Raw genomic sequence first — 22,980 nt, 5'->3', positions numbered from 1 at the left:
AATCATTTGTATAAAAAAAAAAAAAAAACTTATTAAGATCACTGGCAGTACAGCCATGCTTAAATAAAAACTTATTATGGTTATGAAATATCACCACTGTTTCAACTAATGTATTCTGGGTGCTGTTGAGAATCACTTTATATAATTTTCTGTTATATCTTGGTGTACTATCTGCACAGAGAAACCATATTTGAAAGCTCTTGTGAGGATATAGGGTTCCTTTACTAGGATGAGATGACTGGTACAGAAATAAATGCGATGATGCAATTCCACCAGCACTTACATTCTGATTATAAGGCGGAACACAATAAGCACTAAGGTCTCTTCACAGTAGATTTATCTAGGAAGTGTCACAAAAATCTCCTTCACAATTCCACTATTACCACTTTATTCCCTGTTTTTTTTTTTTTTTTTATGAAGGATTATAACCCCCAATAATGTAAAAAAAAAAAAAAAAGAAGAAACTTTCCAAAAAGCTACCAAAACTAAATATTGCATGCATGCATTTTTCCAGGAAATATGTCCGTACCAACAACATTTATTGAACATGAATTACCTAGTATGCTATTTAAACCATTACCTTACCCTGTATGATAGATACATGGGTGATATTCCCTTGACAATATCCACCAAACTACTTTTTAAACAGAAATTCTTCCTTATGTGTGCTCCTCTTACCTGCAAGAATGTACATTTAAGTCCACAAGAAACATGCACTCTCCATGAAAGCAAAATGCATCCAGTTCTGCTGCACATTTTTCTGTTTGTACTCTTTCCACACGAGGTGTCTCAATTGAAGTAGCTGTGACTGTTAAAATGTAAAAATATGTTACATTTTGCAATTGCTTTACTTATACAGTGTTTAATGTTATCTATATTCTTGAAAATGGAGATCTGTAAGAGATCCAGAAAATAAAGTGTCTGTAGCTAATAAAACTGTTTCATAAACTTGTTGTGAAATTATATTCACTATATAGGTCTCAAATGTACAGTTTTAGAAGAAACAGATGATGTAGCAAACATGTATTTTCATTTTAAAACATATCAGGTACTTCACCAGCTTAAAGAATGTGTTTTAGTGTGCTTTACTTCCATGTTAAACCATGTTAGCTGGTTGGTTACAGACTTTTACTTTTATCATTAGGCTTTTAAATACAGTAACTTTCTGATTATTTCTTAAATACTTTATTTAGTCTAACATTAAACGATGTACAGTAGCTAATCATGAAACAAGTGCTTTCTTAAAAAGAAAATACAACTGGTAGGTTACCTGCTGTTGTACATTCCAATTGTCCTGGGCCACATGATGGAAAGGGAGTTGTACTGCAAACACTTTGCAGCAGGTGAAGACCTGAACATATGACAAATGAAACATGTATTTTTATTAGAATTGTATTTAAATTAATTAATCTGAAAAGATGCAAACACCTTGTCATTGCATTCTCTGACAATTTGCTCCTAATACCCATGTTACAAAGCAACCCCAGACAAATTCTGACAGGGCCAAGTTATTCAGAGATGAATCGTTTTGAGATTGTAGTAAAAACAGATGTATAAAGTTTGCAAGATATACTTCAAGTATACAGCACAGTCTTTATTTGAAAATGAACAGGATCGTTCTGCTATCCACGTGATGTTATTTTCACTCTCAATCCTGTACTTGTACATTTATATGTTTTACAGCATATTCGTCAAATGGTTTTAGGAACAGAAGGTGGAGATCTACAAATAGATTTACTAAATGTAGGAGAATGCAAAAAATACCTCAGATATACTGTAGTTTTGCAATCTAAAAATGTTGTCTGCTTTCATTCCTTACCAAAGGGTGTTTCAAAACTGGCAACAAAATGGTTTCAGGAGGGCCACAGCACACACACACACACACAATATTATCTGTCAAATGTTCCCCAAGACAGGCGATCAATTTGTTCCTTGAGTACGTCGATCCAATCCCCAAGACTAACGTGTAAATTCTTAGGAGTAAAAGGTTTCGGTTGAGATTATGTAATGATCAAATTTTGTTGTTGCTGTTGTTGTGTGTTTGATTGTTTATCGCATGTACGTCAAACCCGAGTTTTATTCTGATCTTGTCACTAAAGAGGTAAGAGATTTAACGAACATTTAGAGAAGAAATTTTTAGTTTATGTTTTTTTGTTTTACATCGGATAAGTAAATGTTTATCACAAAAAACAAACGGATATATGAATAAACAATGACCGACACCAATGTTGTTTTGCCTAGAGCTGAGACGAGAGCCTGAGTAGAGCTGTAGGTTGTACTGACAATCAAATCCTTTCTCTCCTCCTCTCTCTTCTCTCTCCACTCTCTCTAACAAGACTTAAGTTTGAAAGTACCACACGGTATTTAACTTTTGTTATCATAATTTTTTGTCGATAGTTAAGATGGATGGGAGTCCTGATTGGGAAGTGTTGTGTGACACGGTTTTCTTTAAAAAAATGTGTTCATTAATACTCTTAAGTTTATACATAGAGCATATGCTAACCCATGTAGGTGTTTCCAAATCTGATTCATATCCTTTTGCTCACAGGTGCAATCAGGGAGCAACTGATGCCTACTTCCATATGTTTTGGGAGTGTCCTATGATTAGTTGCTTCTGAGAATATGTACAGTAGTTTCTATTTTAGATTTGATTGGTCTGGAACTGCTTTTGAGTTCCCGGTTGTTCTTGTGTAATCATGATGACTTGGGAGCTCCATTTGACTCATGTAAGTTTTTGCTGGCTGGTTTGCTTACAGCTAAGAAGGTTATTTTGCAGGGTTGGGGTAATTCCAGTTGAATTTCTGATGTGACAGCCAGGTTGCGCAACCGGACAGGGTGGCTTGAGCAGCTATTGCCACTGTTATAATGCATTTATTCTGATAATTTTGAACCCCTCCCCTCTTTATTTATTTATTTTTTTGGAAATAGTTAATATATCTGTATCTGTCTTATTTGATATTGTATGTATTAAGATTTTTTGTTTGTTTTAAAACAAGAGAGAAAATATGAATCAGTATTAACAATTACAACTTTTTAGAAGAACCCTCGAAGACATCTTCTGGAAAGATGCTTTTGTGTAGTCTCTTGATATGAGTAAATAAAATATAAAAAAAACAAGGGAATTTATGAAATATTATTATTATTTTTAAAATATACTTTGAGTATTTGTTTACATCTACAGGCAGAGATTTTAATTAACTACCTTTTTTCTTTTTTTTACTGGTTTATTGGAAAAAAATTAGGGCTGTAAATAATGTGTCCTTAACTGAAAAAGCAACCAAGACGAATGCCCAGGAATGGGCTATAGTAGGAAAAATGCTTAGTTAAGAGCTTTTCTTTGTCAGGAAAGTTATATAATACACTGACACTTTCAGAATGTGGGAACAATAAACCTTGTGACGCAATAATTTGATGAGATTTGGAAAGCAATCTAGTGAAATCAGGTCAGGTGTGAATGGCTGGGTGGCATGATAGCTATTGAAGCCAGTGTGGTTAGTTTCAGATCTAAAGGCATTAGGGTGGAGTACATGTTGAGTGCATATTTATTTATTTTTTTGTTGTTGTTGTGCAGAGTAGATTCTTTTGTTTTATTGTTATGCATGGAAGATCAGGTTTTATGACTGCACTATGATAACATTAAATAGCTTTTTTACAATACAAAGCTTTATTCACCAGATTCCAAAAGCACTCAATTTAATGCAGCAAATGCCTTTGCTATCAGCAACAAAGAACTTATTGAAAAATACTGAAATTGTAAAATGGAGTTGGTAAACTAGTACAAGCCAAGCTTTTAACTCTTTAAAGACCAAGCATTTTTCGACTATATTTGACTTTTCCTATAAAACATGTTTAACATATTTACTGTATTTTTAAAGTAGCATCTTGGAATTGGTGTCCTTTTTTTCAGAACACTGGGGAACGATATAATATACTTCAAAAACTATAACAACTTCTCTCTTTTTTCGACACATTATTTCATTTTTTAAATTAATTAATTAATTTTATTACTATGTATTCCACTTTGTGTTTTCAAAGAGATGTTTAAAAACATGTTATTCTATGACCTGAGGGACCATACCATACATCCTAAAAGTTTTGTTAAAAATATTGATGTTTGGGTAAATTGCAAGACATTGTACACCTTAGTGATTTTTTAGTTTTTTTTTTTTTTAATTTTTAATTTATTTATTTATTTATTTTTACACATTTTTAGCTGACTGCCTTTCTATCTTTGAAAAGCAATCAAAAAATCTATTTAAGTATCGGTAGTACAGACTTCAAAATTATATTTTTTGTTCAGGACACTACAGCAGTAGTTCCAAAGTAATGCACTGCATTCACTATCCCAAACTCATTTGGAATGACTGATTAAAAAACAAACAAACAAACAAAAAAAAACATTTAAGCCACAGTTTTTGTACTTTTTCATTTTCAACAATATAAAATATCTGCTACAGTGGCTGTCAGGGGTATAGGGTCATTCCTATTATTTTCATATTAGAAGTTTTTTTAAACAATTGAGGTCAGCTGCATAGTAACAGAAGTTAATGTGAATCAAAAAAGAGGCTATATTGTTGCTTGACTTGTGCATGGTTCCGCAGTGTGAATGATCAAGTTCATGTTTAATTTCCATATTTAATATCTCAAAAGACTAAAAGTGAAAAGGAAATTCTCTTAACACTACCTCTGGAAATAATGTGTACAGTCTGTTCTTGACACTACCATTAACCAAAACAGGAATTGACAAATTTCAGCCACCTTCTAAGAAAAGAAAGTCTGTCTCTGTCATAAATACAATCCAACGTATTTAGCACTGGAATTTACATTTACTGGATCTGAGGATGACCCAAAGCCCCAGTGCATTATTTGTCAGGAGGTTTTGTCAATTGAAGCTCTTAAACCAGCAAGATGACAACATTGCTTAATGAACTGGTAGCGAATATTGAACCCTAGGGATCTTATTAAGTTAGGTACGTTATATAATTACTTTATTTTTTACTTATACATATACACATAAAAATATTGTTGTGAAAAACGGTTAGCAAATGGTCCTTGTGGAAAAATCCAAACACCAAGGTAGTCCCTACATTGAAAAAGGTTGGGAACCACTGCACTAAAGAATAGTATACAATACTATTCAGTGTGGTTAAAATCAGTGTTGTGTACCGGTAGGTGTTGAACCAGATGTTTATTAAGCAGGGGTCAAAGGTCTGGCAAAAACAAACATTTATTCTCCGGATCTTTATAATCCATAATGGACACTACTCGATTATTTTCTTGAAATAAATATTTATAAATAAAATAATAGTTATTCATTCCATTATTATCAGTAATAATGGAATAAAAATGTACCTGATACATTTAGTTCATGAAACAGTATCTGCTTATATCAACTTGTTTTATTTTTACAAATTTCCAAATATTTATGAAACAGGAGGTCTGAAATATTAGGTTTTGTCCACACACACACACAAACAATATAGAGCTCGGATTCTTTATCATTACCATATATGACACTAATATATCTAGATACTTTAGTTATATATAAATTTATGTTCAATAAAGTAAAGGTATTAAAGTTATTATCAGTACTTCTTTTTGAATGAAAAAGTAAAAATTGAAATAAAGTATTTGTCATGAACGAATATAGCTTGAACACATACTTTTTAATAAATATATAAAAATATTGTTAATATACACACATACACACACACACATATATATCTATATATATATTATTATTATATTATATATATAATTTGGTTCACGAAATAAATGTTCTGATATAATTAAAAGTCAAAAACATTGTATTTACAGTGTTTTCTGTTTCATTCTTATCTGTAAACAGGTTTTTCTTTCTGTGTGTGCTGAAACTTTCTCCCCCCTTTAAAATTTAATTACCTTGTCTCAGGCAATGAAATTCAATCCCTCCACTATGCAATGCATGTGCACTTCCAAGCTGTAAGGCAAAGTATGGTGGCCCAGTAAGTCAATATATTGAAGTGCTTTTTTTAGAGTGACCAGATTTTTATTCTGGGTGTATCATTTGTAGCTAATTAATTTAAGTAGCCAGATTGTGTTATACGTATTGCATACTTTTATGAACACAATTTTAGTTATTGTGGTTTAAAATATAAATAATAATAATAATAATAATAATAATAATAATAATAATAATAATAAAAATAAATTAAATCATTAAAAATACATTTACATTTCAGCATTTTTCTTTCTTTTTTTACTCACTGCGTCAGGCTCTATTTATTGACGTTGTTGATGTGGTTTAACCTGGTCAATTTTGATGCTTGCAAACTCTTGTCTGGGCTAAATCCTGCCAGAACTGAACAGCTACAAAATTACCGTGTTACACACAATTGTGATTAATATTGAATCTAAACTAAATGAAAATATATGGTGCACTGAGGAATAAGCACATAAACCCGTGCTAATCACTTTATAAAAATAATGTTCCTGATTACCCTAGGTGCCCTGGGATTCACAGCAAGAGCCATAAACTAAAAGCGGCTGTGTACATTATTTTGACAATAGGTATTTAAAGTGTGTCGCGCTACATGAAGTGGCTGAAAACCAGGACTTTTTAAAGATTTTGAACAAAATGTCGGCACACTGGGACCTTTGATGGAAAACCACAACAGTCCCAGCTAAACCGGTACATCTGGTCACCCTGGGTCAACTGCAGCATTCCAAATGTAGTCCACTTGATGTATTTAACTTGTGGATTAAGCAGGTTTAGTTTATTTAATTGGACTAAAGTTAGTACACCTGCTAATTCCGATTGCAGTGCACCAGAAGTTAATCATCATAGGTAGTGCTAAATCAGACTAAGCAAGGTCCTGATTGCAGTGCACAAAAAGTGGATTAACTTAGTACTGTGAAGGATAAGACTCATTTAGTACGCTTACTCGTCCGATGCATTTACATTTACAGAAAGAGCATAATTTTTCCTCTAATATGACAAGTACATCTGAAAACTTTATTCTGTACAAGTGTTTATGTCCATCATGTTCGGGCAGTCAGATCAGTGAGAATGAAGTCTTGCACAATATATAAGCCCTATATTTAAAAAACCTATTTAATCATGTGCCTTTGATACCGTTTTCAGTTTAACGCAATACAATTTCAGTTAATGTGCTTTAACTATAAACAACTAGTGGTCCATTATCACACAATTAAACTTTTTTGTGCCTGTGCAGCAGTGTCAGCAGCTTAAATGTTGGTATGACCTGCCAGTTTGAAATATACATGAAAAGACATGACATTTATTTTACCTTTTGTGGTTTTTGTACAGAGATTCCATTATTTATCTGAATTCCACATATCAGTTTACACAGCTATGTTCTGCTTGTTTTGTTTTGCATCGCCTAGAATTTTAAGATTGAGACATAATTAAAAAAAAAACAAACAAACAAACAAAAAAAAAAACTATATGAACATAACTCATTTATTTAACATCATCAAAGAAACTACAAAATTATATCACAAAAGTCTACCGGAAGATATAATAGTAGTACATTAGTCACATTTTTTCGAAATGTCAGTTTTTTGTTAAGTATATGGAAAGCTACAAAGCGGGAATGTAATGTAATATATTAACATAACATTATTTAGCAGGTTTCATTCGTCTTTATAAAGTAAAATGTTTTAATTCTATAGGGTGATGCAAAACTTTTGGCCATAGCTGTAGGTTAGTGCTCATTATCGGTCTAACATGTTCCAGTTGTTCTGATCCATTAAACCAGTTACCAGGGTCATGTGTTGGGTACATTGCAATCAGGATTAAGTTGGATGGATTTGCAGGATTTTCTCGTCTGCATTTTAGTCCACTTGATGTGGCTGAATCACTGGTACGCAGCAATTGACCCCCTGTGTTTACTCGATCACTGTCCTTGGGTTAACAGTGTACCAAGCGATTGTTTATGAATAGCAGCTTTTTTTTTTTCAAGATTGACCCTGAAAGTGTTACAACATAAAATAATTACACATGCCAACATTGCATCAGGTTTGGTCAGTCACTAAAATGCGTTGCACCAAGCAAGGTTTTATTATCAACTGCGATTTGCTGGAAGTAGCCCTGCTACTTTAAATAAATAAATAACAAAGCCTTTTGCGAAGCACAGAAAGATATTTTGTATCCTTGATAGCTGATTGCTTTAAGTGTAGACTTTCCTGTCCCTTAGCAATAAGATGCAATATATTGTACACTAGCCTTAAGTAGCATCTGTCATGGGTACTTACCAATGACAAAAATGTCAAGTGTGTACCCCAAAATGCATTAAATTAGCATAGCTATGAATTGATGCCAGTATACTCCTGCACCAGACTTGAGTGACCACCTGAGTTGAAGCGAATTTGTTAAAAAAAAGATTCAGATTCAGGAGTTTTATCTTCTTCTTCTTCTTCTTCTTCTTCTTCTTCTTCTTCTTCTTCTTCTTTCTTCTTCTTCTTCTTCTTCTTCTTCTTCTTCATATTATTATTATAAGAATATGATGTAGTAGGAATTGTGGGTGAGTAGGGTAACCTATTGTAGATTTACTACCAGTATTTTAAAAATGTACTGTCTGTACTAAACATTTTGACTGGATAATTCTTACAGCATGGATTTTAGCTTAGTTCATAGATTTATATATGTAAAATTACCTTGAAGTTATGACTCATGAGTACTTTCAATAAATACTGTAAATACTTTAATGCTAACTTTTGGGGTATGCATTATCTACAACCTTACTTTTTTATCAAATATGTATTTCTTTTTCAATGCAAAAAAGAAGAAATACAACGAGAGAGAGAGAGAGAGAAAAAAGAGAAATACAGAGCAAAAACCGTTTCCCACCCACCACCTCCCAGATATTTTCCCCACAATTTAGTACTAGTCAGAGGTTTATAAGATTTATTAAGTAATTTTGAGAAATAGATGCCATCATGCCTCTTGCATTAGCACCCGAGACCAATACAGTGATGGGGTGTGTGGGTAACATCGACCCCGAGGGGGTGCCACAGGTTTTCATAAGAGCTCGTAGTCTAAAATAAAAGAACAGAGCAGTCCCAGGCAGAGTGCGAAGGTTATTATTGTCAGAAATATCGGAAAGAGTGTTGATGCCCCTACTAGCCCATGAATTGAAAATTAGAGGCTACCACCAGATAAAAGAGCTTTGTAATGCCGAAGGGGAATATGTTTATGCCATTTCACTTCTCAAGCCATGCGTTTTTCTAACATACGGAAATTTGTAATTTTGTTTCTTACAATAGGTCCAAAATGAAGAGTGGATTTTTTTTAGTAACGCCAGCAAAAATGACATCTTGTAGCCTATTAGGAAATACCAGAGCTTCTTCAACTGCTCTCCAAGGGATCGTTGACAGTGGATTCATTCAAATTCTTAGCGATCGTAATTAAAAGGCTAAATGATAAAGTTTGAAGTTGGGGAGAGCTAAGCCACCTTTTGCTTTGCTATGTTGTAGTGTAAGTAATTTAATTTTGGAGTGTTTACGCCCCCCTCCCCCCAATATATTTCCGCACCACAAAGTCAATTTGTACCCAAAAACCCGAAGGTGGAGGCAATGGCATATTGGAACTGAGAAAGTTAATTCTAGAACTGCTATTCATTTTAGGGAGAAGAGTCCATCAAGTCAGATTATCTGCTATCTTTTTTTTATTATAGTTGAGTAGTTATTTTTAATAATGGAGTTTATTGAATTTTGTATTTCAGTGCCCAATAATGTAAATGGTTTTTTAATTGGAATACTAGCAGGGAGAGTGACTGTACCCACCACAGAGCTAAAAGGCACAGCAGATTTTGCCCAATTTATTTTGTATCCTGATATTGCACTAAAATTATCAAAAGCAGTCAAAAGTTTTTGGAGAGAGTTTTGCAAGTCAGAAATGTATAAAAGCATACCACCTGCGTAGAGAGAAACTGCATATCTGGAGTTATCAATTTCAATGGGAGTTATTACTTTATCTTGTCGGATTAATTGGGCTAAAGGTTCCAGTGAGAGAGCAAACAGCAGCGGAGAGAATGGGTAGCCCTGGCATGGGTCCCCACAGAATTTTAAATAAATCAGATTGCATGTTGCCCACTGTCACTCGCGCTGTGGAATTAGCATAAACAACTCAGATCATGTTTCTGAATTTAGACCCTAAGGTACATTTTTCAAGGACGCACCACAGATAGTCCCAGTCTAACGGTCAAAAGCCTTTTCAGGATCTAAAGATAAAATTGCGTGGGGTTGTTTAAAAGTATTGGCTTGTTTAATTACATGCAGTAGTCTGCAGATATTATCTGCTGCCACGCGACCTTTCGTGAAACTGGTTTAAAATCTGTATAATTTTCCAGAACAGTTTCATATCAGCATTGTTTAATGAAATTGGATGATAATTAATGCATTACTTGGTATCCTTCCCCTTTTTGGGAATTAGAGAGATCAAGGCAGTGTTCAAATCGCAGTGAAAAGCATCCTTTTCAATTGCTGAGTTCACAGTATCTAGCCACAGTGGGCTGAATAGGTCTCATAGTGATAACAGCAGTTCAGTTGGAATGCCATCTGAACCTGGAGTTTTGCCCTTTTTAGTAGTACAGATTTGAATTCCTCGTGAGTAATAGGGGAGTCCGTGGCAATGTTAGGTGTATACAATTGAGAGTAAAAAGAGCAGAATGCAGTGTTCATTTTTTTCTGAGTGTATACCAATCCCTTAGAGGGAAAATCTATGCATAATATATGCAAACAGGCTTCTTGATGTTTAAGTTGTAGTGCTGGGCTTACTACCTTGTGAGTAGTATTTGCATTTAGTTATGTGCATGATAAATTCAGCTATATGTCTCAGTAGATCATTAAGTTCCAGTTTCACTAGATGGAGTCTGTACTCCACCTCATGGGTATAATTTACTTTAAGTGATTGTTCCATTTTTAAACATTTGAGTTCTAAATCTTTAATTTGTTTGAGTCTGGATTTGTTCAAATATGATGTGAAAATAATAGTGTTATCTCATAAAAATCCTTTAGTTGATCCCTATAGTATTGCCGGGTCAGATACAGAGTCTTTATTAATGTGTATGAACTCTGTTAGGTTAGCTGTTAGTTGGGTGATATAAACAGGATTTTGTAATAAAGTAGAATTAAATTGCCAACTTATAGTTTTCTTTACAGTGGGTCCCTGTGGCAGGCTAGCGAGTGGATAGAGGCCCAGAGACAGACTGCAGTTCAAAAAAAATAACTATTTTATTATAAATAAACACAAAAATAAAGTGCACAAGGGCAAAATAAAGGGATTTAAACACAAATAAAGCAATACAAAAAAACAAAACTTACAAAATAAAGGTTTCCAGGCTGGGCAATGCCTTCACTGGATTCACAAATTCAAAAAAACAAACCACAAACACCAACCTGCTTCCTCAGCTCCCTCCTCCCAAATGAAAAGCAGAGGCCTCCTTTTATGTCAGGTGGCTGGGCGCTGATTGATCGTTAATTAACCTAATCAACTAATCAACCCCAGCCACCTGAACATAATAAACCCAGGCAGGTAAGGGAAATTAACCCCATCCCTGCCAATTTAAAAAGGGCAGAGCTTTGCTCTGCCACACACCTCCCCCCATGTACAACGTACACCGGCCGCAATCGGCCAACTCCCCCCTTCCCCCCCACCCCCCTCCCCCCCCCAAGAGTCCAATTATGTCCCTTGGGTGGGCTGTTAAGGTGGGTGGTGGTGGGCGGGGTTGATGTCGGAGCCCCCAAGCCTCCTTTGGTTGAGGGGGCCTCGGATTTCCAAGGTAGTACGGCAACAGTGGCCCGGTTCCCTCTAGTAGCAGAGGCGGCAACGGTGGCCCGGCTCCCTCCAGTGGCAGAGGCGGCAACGGCGGCCTGGCTCCCTCCAGTGGCAGAGGCGGCAACGGCGGCGGACCCTCGGCAACCCTAGAAAACAAAAAGGAGACACCAGCAGTCCCAAGCGATGCGGAGCAGCAGGCAACCCCAAGCAAACCCCAGGCGATGCGGAGCAGCAGGCAACCCCAAGCGATGCGGAGCAGCAGGCAACCCCAGGCGATGCAAATGAATCATCCCTGAGCGGAGCGGGCATGGCATCCCTGGGCGGTGCAAGGCAGGCATCCTTGGGCCATAGCTCCTCCCCTCTGGGCTCTGAGAGCGGCGGCTCCTCCCTCTCTGGCTCTGGGAGCGGCGGCGGCTCACCCTCCCTCCTCTCTGGGCTCTGGGAGCGGCGGCTCCTCTCCCCGTCTCTGGCTCTGGGAGCGGCGGCGGCTCCTCTCCCCTCGGGGCTCTGGGAGCGGCGGCGGCTCCTCCCTCTCTGGGCTCTGGGAGCGGCGGCGGCTCACCCCTCTCTGGCTCTGGGGCGAAGGCGGCTCACCCCTCTCGGGCTCTGGGAGCGACGGCGGCTCACCCCTCTCTGGCTCTCGGGAAGGCGGCTCACCCCTCTTTATTGGAGTGACCGGGGCATCTCCCATGTCTACCGCCAGGTAATTAACCACCATGAGGGCAACCTCTGGGAAGGACGCTGGGTGGTGTTGTTCCTCCCACTGTTCCCACCTCTCCCCATCTCGACGCCACAGCGTGTTGATAACTATGGGGAGATTGTGGACGAGGTCTGCCTCAGGGTGCATCAACCAGTCCCAGATCTCCTGGGACGGTGGTGAAGGTGGTGGTGCTGGAGGTAGTGGGGTGGCCCCTGATGCCCGGGGTGAACACTGCACCTCTTCCTGGGCCTGGTTGTAGGGGCATCCTGCCCAGTTGTGGCCGTCCTCCTCACACCGGCCACACCAGTTTGCCAGTGGCACATCTGGGCAGGACCGCCAACGATGGTCCTCCTTCCCACACCAGGAACACCAGGGGAAGAGGCTGGCCGGGTGTTATACATTTCTTCAGCTGCTGCTTGTCCTGCCTTTGCCGCTGTCTGCTCTTCTTTCCCATGTTTTTTTAAAAAAAAAATTATCCCAAAAATTCCCCCCCAAAAAAATATACTGCTCTGAGCCTCTAGGTGGCGCTATCCCTGCTAACACCATATATGGCAGGCTGGCGAGTGGACAGAGGCCCAGAGACAGACTGCAGTTAACAAAAAAATAACGATTTTATTATAAATAAACACAAAAATAAAGTGCACAAAGGCAAAATAAAGGGATTTAAACACAAATAAGCAATACAAAAAAACAAAACTTACAAAATAACAATTTTCCAGGCTGGGCAATCACGAATCACGAATCATGAATCACGAATCACGAATCACGAATCACGACAATCACACAACACCAACCTGCTTCCTCAGCTCTCTCCTCCCAAATGAGAAGCAGAGGCCTCCTTTTATGTCAGGTGGCTGGGCTCTGATTGATCGTTAATTAACCTAATCAACTAATCAACCCCAGCCACCTGAACATAATAAACCCAGGCAGGTAGGGGAAATTAACCCCATCCCTGCCAATTTAAAAAGGGCAGAGCTTTGCTCTGCCACAGTCCCAAATGAAAAACACACTGAACCAGGTTATGATCTGACAAGGTAGCCATTAATACTATAACCTCTTCTGCTGTTGACTTAAAAGCAGATGCTAAAATATAATAGATAGGATTTATGTGGTGCTGAAAAACATGTAAATTCCTTGGCAGTCAGGTTTTGGACACGCCAGAGATCTATTACGTTTAAATCTTGAAAAAATTGAATCCGTGCTGTGAAGCTGTTCCCCTGGCGTGAAAGATTTTGCTAGTATTTGATTTATCAATTTGTAGGTCGTGGAGAGCATTCATATCTGCCCCGATAATGAATGGTCAGATAATAACAGAAGCTCTTTTGACAATAGTGGAACAAATGTAGGGTCAAATGCCGCAGGAGCATAAACACTTATAAAAGCATAGTTTTTGTTTTGTAAGGTTGTGCAAAAATATATTAATCTGCCAGACAGATCTGTGCTTTATCTATATGTAGGTTTAGATTCATTTTTAATAAAATGCACAAACCCTTAGTTTTAATCTGAGTACTACAGGCAGAGTTCAATTTATAAGTTTTGTTTTTCTTGTAGCAGTGCAATATTTTTTTTTTTCCTTTGAAGCAAGTCAAGGCATTTTGTACATTTATAAGGAGAATTAAGGCCTCTAATGTTTAAACATAAAACCGATAATTTAGCCATTCTCAAAAGGCAATACAGTGAACGTAAGCATGTCAAAAAATATAAGTCCCCCAGAAGTCGAAGCAAACACAGTCATGTAAAATTAATCATCGTTTGACATAAGATAATTAAAATTACTGCAACCTTATATTTTAACTGTAATGCTACTTTAAACTGATGTACAAAAACTCCAATAAAAACAAAAACAACAATTATTTTTATTTGCTTTATTGACCACAAACAATATGGTTGTGAAGCAAATAAACACAGAAACAGAATATATACATACTTTTTTTATTCTAACACTGCAGATGGGATATACTCAACAAAAAGCCTGCATGCACATACTATATATAAAAAAGAAACAATAATATTGTATTCCATATAATCGTCTTGCTATAGCAATATAAAGCATTTTGACTCTTCCAATATAGATATTGTATTAATTATATAGATTTACCTTCCAAAAATGTGGTTGACAGATAGGTAAATTGTTAAGTCAGGTTGAGGGGGACTAAGACAGAACCAAGAAATTTAGAATCCGAAATAAAGAATCCAGTCAATTGTTCACAAGTTACAAACACGCATTGCAAGTGTAGGTTTTTCTTTTTTCTTTTCTTTTTTTTTGTTTTAATGAAGCCCGGACTTATGATCACATGGTTCTGGCAATTCCCAGGTAGGCTGCAATTAGCTGTCCCAGCATTTTCTAGCTACCGCTTCCACTACATTCACAATTGACCATTGAGATGCCAACGAAGTATAGGAATCTTGATAACAAGCTCAAGCTATGCAGCAAAATTGCTATGCGTATTCGTTACACATTAAATTTATATACTATACATAATTCATATTTTTTCAAATAAAAAACACCCTTTATACAACTTATCTGGAGTGCTTGTAAAAAAATTACTTGTTGAAACATTTTTTTCACTAAATTGAGTATTTTTGTACAGATATTACTCAAATTTTATGATTACGTGTTTGAATGTATGGCTCTAATTTATGTAGTGCATTTTGGCTGACCCAAATTTCAACATTGTCCACTATTTCAACATTGCCCAGACTACATCTAATCTTGATAGCATCTTTTCAAGATGCTTTCATGTTCCTACTATGGCACTTAAAAAGTTTAACCCTGCAAACCAATCAGTACTATGGAAACATACAGTTTTGATAAATATACAACATACAAAAATGATGAACCAACCCATGTCCATTAAATAGCAAATGATCAAAAGTATAAGGCACAAATAGTAAAACTACAACCAAGACAATTTACTGAGAATATATTTCTAAGAGAGGTGTCTAACTTTGACAAGTACTGACTTGAAACTGTAAACAGCCGATAAGAGAATTTGGCAACTGACCTTGATTTTGACCTCATATTTCAAACCAGTTTTTTTTTTTGTTTTTTGGTTTTTTTTTCTCAAACAGCCAGTACTGCAAATAGTATTAGAAGCAAGGGTGTGGATATTTTGACTAGCACATTGGATTTAGAATGTAATAGTCTGTTCCACAATTATTTATGTTTAGTTTGCCACATTCCAAAGTTAATAGCCTATGTCCCTAACTTCCACAAAACTAACAATGCTGGTCAAGTCATTTCAAATACAACACTGTCTGTATGAGTTCTATGGGGCAAAACTTCATGTTCTGCCGTGTTTAACTCTATGACAGCTGCTGGTTTTCCTGCATTTATATTAAGGGAGGGAAATATGCCTGTATTTCCTTGTTTTTTAGCCCTACTTTAACTTAGTTGATGTTAAAAGGACTGGGGAGTATAATAAGATCCCTCCTACTGTAGGTATGTGTCTAATATACACTGTACAGAAGTATATTTTGTGAGATATCCTAGTTAAATACTTTTAATAGGCAATACTGAAACTATATAGTAATAGGAGCAATACTTTATCCCAATAGCTGTCCCAATTGTGTTTTTGGGTTAAACAAAATTGTGGTTGCGGCCTTGATTGCAGTTTTTCATTTAAAATTACTATTAGTACAAAGCAATGCCTACTGATCAGACGTTTTAATTCTGTAATGTGCGCATTTATTAGAAGTGTGTTTGCCTCCTCTTCAAGAATATTTTAATGAGCAAAATATCCCACAAGCGCAATGATACCCCAAACATTATCTATTTACAACACTGGTTTGGGATAGTTGTTCTTCATTTTACCCAAGTAAATACTAGGTTACCTCAATGAAGACTGCAAAACTCAGAGACGGAAACCATTTGGGGTGTTGCTGCTTTCCCTGTACATAAGTGGTATGTGTGCTAGTTTAATCCTGCATAGATACAGGATGTGTGCAGTTAGGAATTAGTCAGTTGGTGTTGTGAAACTAGACTGCTTGACTGTTGCAGCAATCTCCTTTAAAAAAGAAGAATTCACAATTACAAAATTAATTTTTTTTGTCATTTAGAAACATTTTCAAAGAATGCGATAGTGAGATTAAAATAAAGAGGTACAGGGCTCCCGAGTGGCACATCCAGTAAAGACGAGTCGTGTGAGTACAGGATGCACCCTACAGCCTGGAGATTGTAGGCTCGAGTCATTGCCGACAGTGACCGGGGGTTCCTAGGTGACGGCGCACAATTGGCCGAGCGTCGACTGGGTATGGAGGGGTTAGGTCGGCGTTAGGGTTAGGGTTAGGGTTACGGTTAGGGTTAAATTTTTAAATGTGATTTTCCTTAAATTAATTATTGTATTACAATATATTACTGAAAAGTAACAAACCCCGCCCAGGGTGCCCAGTTTAAATGAATACTATCTTGTATAGAAGGGCAAACGTTGTTTTTCTCCACATTAATAAGACGGTGTTCACAATGCAGGTCAGATTTATCTAGGTCTTTACACCATAGTGTAAAAGACCCTATAACACTGTTAATGCTTTAGAACGTCCGGTTTAGGCACTTTTGAGTTTTTAAATGACATTTGTTAGTTTTTTCTAACATCCACAACAACATTATTACATATATAAAGACCTACTTTATGGAATCGCTAACAATTTAAATTTAAAACATTTATGTTTCATACCAAACCTAATTATACAGTGCAGCGGTTGTCTATATTAATTGCAAAAAAACTATGTTAAAATTCCGTTAAATTTGCAAAACAAACCCAGAAAACTATGGAAACTGGTTGTTTTTACACTAAAGCAGTCTTAACTAAGACATGTTCTACCTACAAGGCATTTCAGCAAAGATATAGACAATGTTGCTTCAAGCCTATACTAAGATAGGCTGAAAGAACTGAATCTATTTAGCCTAGAACAAAGATGAAATAGAAGGGGGGAGGGGCATGGTTTAAGTCTTTAAAATCTTAAAAGGAGTTTACATAGTCAACCCTAACCAATAACCAATTAAGCACTACATAAACCAGGACTATAGGATAGAGTTGGAAATTAAGTGGAGAAAGACTGAGGACAAAGGGAAGGAGACACTTTTCGCACAGAGAGTGATGAGGGTATAAACTGGGTTACTTAGTTGTGTTGTTGAGGCAGAATCACTGTGATCCAATTTGACAAAGTTTGACTGTAAGAGTAAAGGTTAGTAATCATTTTAGAATTTTTGGCCTAATAAAATGATATGCAAGGGGCAACACAATAAACATAAATCTACATTCCAGATTTTATCTTTCCTGTGCCAAAAGGGGTATTAGATGGAAGGCAATACTGGGAGTCACTTGCTTGTTTAAACAACTCTAATACTTGGTATATTAGATTGTAAGCCTTACATCATCTGTGACCATCTAAGGCTTATCAGATTCAAATTCAAAGCTTCAAAATATTATAATTAATTATACAAATAAGTCCCTTTTCTTTTGACTTAACATCATTTCAAGTTTTTTTTTTTTTTTTGTTTTTTTTTTTTTTTTTTTTTTTAATTTAAAATGAAAATATTGGTTATTTGCTTATATCTGAAACCTGTGATATTCTGAGTATTGTCCCTTGGAGGGCACCCTGTTTGTTGCAGTCAGTTGCAAAGACAGTATATGCATATTTTATATGTACAAGAGATAGATGTTATAAGAACATAAGAACATAAGAAAGTTTACAAACGAGAGGAGGCCATTCGGCCCATCTTGCTCGTTTGGTTGTTAGTAGCTTATTGATCCCAAAATCTCATCAAGCAGCTTCTTGAAGGATCCCAGGGTGTCAGCTTCAACAACATTACTGGGGAGTTGATTCCAGACCCTCACAATTCCCTGTGTAAAAAAGTGCCTCCTATTTTCTATTCTGAATGCCCCTTTGTCTAATCTCCATTTGTGACCCTTGGTCCTTGTTTCTTTTATCAGGCTGAAAAAGTCCCTTGTGTCGACACTGTCAATACCTTTTAGAATTTTGAATGCTTGAATTAGGTCGCCACGTAGTCTTCTTTGTTCAAGACTGAATAGATTAAATTCTTTTAGCCTGTCTGCATATGACATGCCTTTTAAGCCCGGAATAATTCTGGTCGCTCTTCTTTGCACTCTTTCTAGAGCAGCAATATCTTTTTTGTAGTGAGGTGACCAGAACTGAACACAATATTCAAGATGAGGTCTTACTAGTGCATTGTACAGTTTTAACATTACTTCCCTTGATTTAAATTCAACACTTTTCACAATGTATCCGAGCATCTTGTTAGCCTTTTTTATAGCTTCCCCACATTGTCTAGATGTGTACATAGTCAGTGTAGACTGATTCTTGTCTATTATATTGGTCTACTATATTGCAGTATTATGTGGAATGTGAATGTTGTCTCTATGAACTGAGGTTGTTTATATTGGAACAGACACCCATTACAATTGTATTTATGAAATTTCAAAGTATCAGTGTAACTGATTGTGATGAAGTGCCCGCCCCTGTGTGTATTTTCTGTTATATGTTGCGTGTGGTGTGTTAAATGTTGGTGTATAGTCATTGGTACACGGGATATAAACGGGTCTGTAACACGAGTGTTTAAAATGTATATTTGTATTTAGCCACAAGGATTGCACAGCACTTCATGTGCAAGTAAAATGTAATATGTGAGCACGGGGAATTGCACTTTATTAATTCACGTGCAGTTGTACCGAACCATGTGTACCGACTCCAATACTAATTTAATTGGAAGCTCGGTCAAAAATCTCGGTACAGCTGCATAAAAGCAGCATGTTTTCACATACTCGGGGTTGTGTGTTCGGTGAGTGGAGAACGGGATTGGAGACGGAGGTAATAATTGTAATAGGAATAATCATATTTAAAATATCTGCTCACCTTATTTTGTGTAGTGTTAGTCCGTTTTGTTTTGGCGAATGTGCCATGTCCTTGTATTTTTGTTTGTTACAACCTTTTTATTTTCTGTTCTGTTTATTTATTAAATGTTGAGCGAAAGCATTCGCTCAGCTCCACCAAACTCCATCTCTCTCTGTTGCTTATTTTCTGGCTCTGGTCTGACGTCACCCACTCTGGCTGTCTTTGTGACAGTGATACATGTACATTTCTTAGCACCTGGATAAATATTTGGTTTTGTTTCTACAATAAATAGCACCAGATGTTTCATTTGCTATCTTTAAGGAATGTGCCATAAAAATTAATTTCAGTGCGACACTTCAGGGCTTTGACGTAAAAGGGAAGTAGATAAACAGTGGGCTGGATACTAAAGGTGAGGCTTGGTTGAGCAATACTATGACAATGTTCTTGATTAAAAGATAGGCAGTACTTTAAAGCACAAGAGGAAAAGGAATTTGCAGGTGGCTTTTCAAACCACTAAGTATAAATACATGACTAAATTAACCAATATAAACTGACAACTGTTTTAAATTAGAAGGTACCACCCAAGATTAGTAATAACTTTCTTCCCAAATCTTCCCCAAAAAGAAATTATTTTGGCAAAGCTTTATGAGTGATCCTACTTATTATTATACTTGTACAATATATTGTTAACTTACTTTGCAGGAAGTCGGCTTGTATATATATATAATTAAATAAAAACATAGTCCATACTTTGACTTTTAGTGCTACCAAAGAGAAAAGTATGAAACAGTAAAAGCATACATTTTGTTCAATAGGCAGGTTGACTTGCTCGTCAATTGCAGTCATAGATAAGATAGCATGTCCAAGGCTTGTCTAGTACAGTATTTGCTATTTGAATAAGATAATTACTAGAAAAAGATGCTATCTATCCTTCTATTTATCTATCTAATATTTGCTTTTGCAGTATCTGACATAATAAAATTAGGAGGCTATTAGGGTAAAACTCACCTATTAATGACAGAAAAGCTCTGTAGTCAGCCATCTCTTAATCTCAGAATTATCTCAATTCAACCTGTAGAGTTCACTTCTTGTTAGCGTAATTCTCCTGCAGACTGTTCTTCCGTTGAGGTGACTGAGCCTGTGGGCAGACAAAGGAATGTGTGTTCAGCTCTAGACCTGAATTTGTAGTAGGTATTCACAACCAGTCAAGCCGGATCTTTAGAGAAACTATGGGACGTCCTTAACATCCTCATACCGCCTACTGTAAAACAATCAAGCAGTCTTTGTAAAATATGTACAATTAGGGAAGGCTGATGTAACTGCCAAAATGTACCTGTGTGAAGGAATATCTAATGAATGTACTGTATGTCTGATCGTACTCTATTTTTAATGAACATTTTAAATCTGCTCGCATAATCCCTACATTTAATTGAATTTTGAACGCAATCACTATTAATAGTTTTCACTGTTTAACAGAGATAGGGACTGGTAATTAATGTACCTAGTTAACATTAAATTGTGTGTTGGCTTTGTGATATGGACTAAATCAAAATCAAAATCAATGAGCATTTGACTCCGGGCCAGATTATACTCAGCGGAAAGGCATAAAAGGACACAGCTACTCAAGTAAAATATAGCAGACAGTTACCCAGAAATATAATTTTACAACTGACTACAGTTCAGATTCCTGAAACTAGTTTCTATGTAATTGAACTTAATTTATCAGTGCAATAAAAATGTATTGTATGATGTATTCAAATTGGTGACTGGTATCTGTTTCCAGAGATGTAGAGGCTAGATATATTGATAAAGAAACAGTTAGGGTTGTGAGTGGTGAAGAGAGCTGTATAACATTGGATTTTATAGGTGGGAGTAAGCATAAATATTTCTTTCTTAAGGAGACACAGGGCAGCATTTAATATTCAAGGTAGTCAAATTCAAGCCAATTGACAATTAACCAGAACACAATGAAACCTGTTTATGTATTTATTTGACATTAGACATGATTTGGGGTTTTGCAGTCAACAAAGGTTCATAAGTGGCAGCGCTGTAGGAAAGGTTAATCACTTTCAGTGCTTTTCTGTCTTGCAATGTCTTCAGTGTGTGGGTCAACATGAGAAACATCAGTACTTTCATTCACCAGGACACACAGTATGTGACCGTAAAATATTCAGATAGAACACTTTCCTTAAGTTAAAACATCTGACTAAATATCCAGATTGGTTTTAAATTTTAAGTTGTGTTTCCATCTAATGGACAAGTTATTGTCGGTCTTCATTTAAGCAAATATTTTAACAAAGCAATGGTGTCCTGTATGATACCCCATTATTTAGACTTCTCTATGGGTGCAAAAAGGTTTCTCAGGTTCCTACTTTCTTGTTTCTTTCTCTGCTTTTGCTCCTGTGCTGCCAAGTCTCTTTTTAGCAGCTAGCTACTTATTGATCTTCCACTGATGGGTTGCAAATTTGTACTCATACTTTCGAGTGTCATAATGTGTAAAATCATAGATTTTAAGCTGCTCCACACACACTTCTGCAAACACTACACACTTTTAAATTGCTGTGTTATCCTTAATCCATCAAAAGAAACCTTATAGACTAAAATGTTTGCATATAATGACCTCTAGTGGTATATATCACCATTAACAAAATATGCAGGAATACACAAATAAAGGTTAGAATACAGATACTTCAAATGTTTAGTGTTATCTCAAAAGTGGGAATACACAATCTATACTTCACATGTTAGTTCAAAAGCACCCTATTTAATATATATATATATATTATATATATATATATATATATATATATATATATATATATATATATATATATTATGAGAAACAATACATGCATCCCTAGGGATGTTTGGGGATGTTTGACTACCTATTGAGCCTCGTTGCTGTGCAAGCAGACTTCAGTCCTAGCCTGAACACCATCTATCTTGAAACTGTCCAGAATCATGTTGTTGGTTTTCTGATGCTTTGTCAACTAATGTACAAAGCATTGAAATGACAAAAATACATGTACTTGTGACTTGAGTCCTCCAGCTGTGAAAAACATATGAAGGCACCACCTAGGCACCACTTAGCTTCAAATGGTTTCTTGTTTGTTAGATATTTTCGAATGCAAATCTTTACCAAACTCATCATTTATGGGGGAATTCCCCACCCTTATGTATGTACACTGCAGAAATTACCTTTGCTCAGGATTGCATAAAGGCTGGCTCAAAAGGTAAAATATGCTGGTGACTTTATTAAACATGCCAAATAATCAGAGAAAATAAATAAATAAATAGAAAAAAATTATTGTGAGGAAAAGCAGGTTGTTTGTTAGGGTGTAATGGAGATGGAGGTATTTTTATACAGTTATATATCATCATCAGAGCAAAAATAGATTGAACTATTGACCTCACATCCTTACACCACCAGGCAATAATCTCCATCTGTCATGTGATTGGTTCACATCAATGTCAGTCCTGCCTCTTTTCAAAGGAACACCCTTCTCTCCTGCACTCACAACAAGAGAAAATAGCTGGACACCGATTCTGTGACTAAATAGAAAATTAATTACAAAACATACTACAAAAGAAAGATGCTCCAAACACTAAAATGGTGATTAAAAGGTCACTGTTACTGCTATTCTGACTC

General features: G+C 36.3%; 1 long non-coding RNA gene across 1 annotated transcript; it reads right to left on the bottom strand.

Annotated features, from left to right (window-relative positions):
* Positions 1-648: 648 nt before the first annotated feature.
* Positions 649-20,507, bottom strand: LOC121312087. Its single transcript, XR_005949680.1, has 3 exons — positions 20,340-20,507; positions 1,271-1,351; positions 649-808 (listed from the first exon to the last, which is right to left on the bottom strand). It is a non-coding gene; the product is annotated as an uncharacterized LOC121312087 (long non-coding RNA).
* Positions 20,508-22,980: the final 2,473 nt, after the last annotated feature.

Source organism: Polyodon spathula, unplaced genomic scaffold (genome assembly GCF_017654505.1).
Source record: "Polyodon spathula isolate WHYD16114869_AA unplaced genomic scaffold, ASM1765450v1 scaffolds_3529, whole genome shotgun sequence".
Lineage (NCBI taxonomy): Eukaryota > Metazoa > Chordata > Actinopteri > Acipenseriformes > Polyodontidae > Polyodon > Polyodon spathula.
This window is presented reverse-complemented; position numbering and strand designations above follow the sequence as displayed.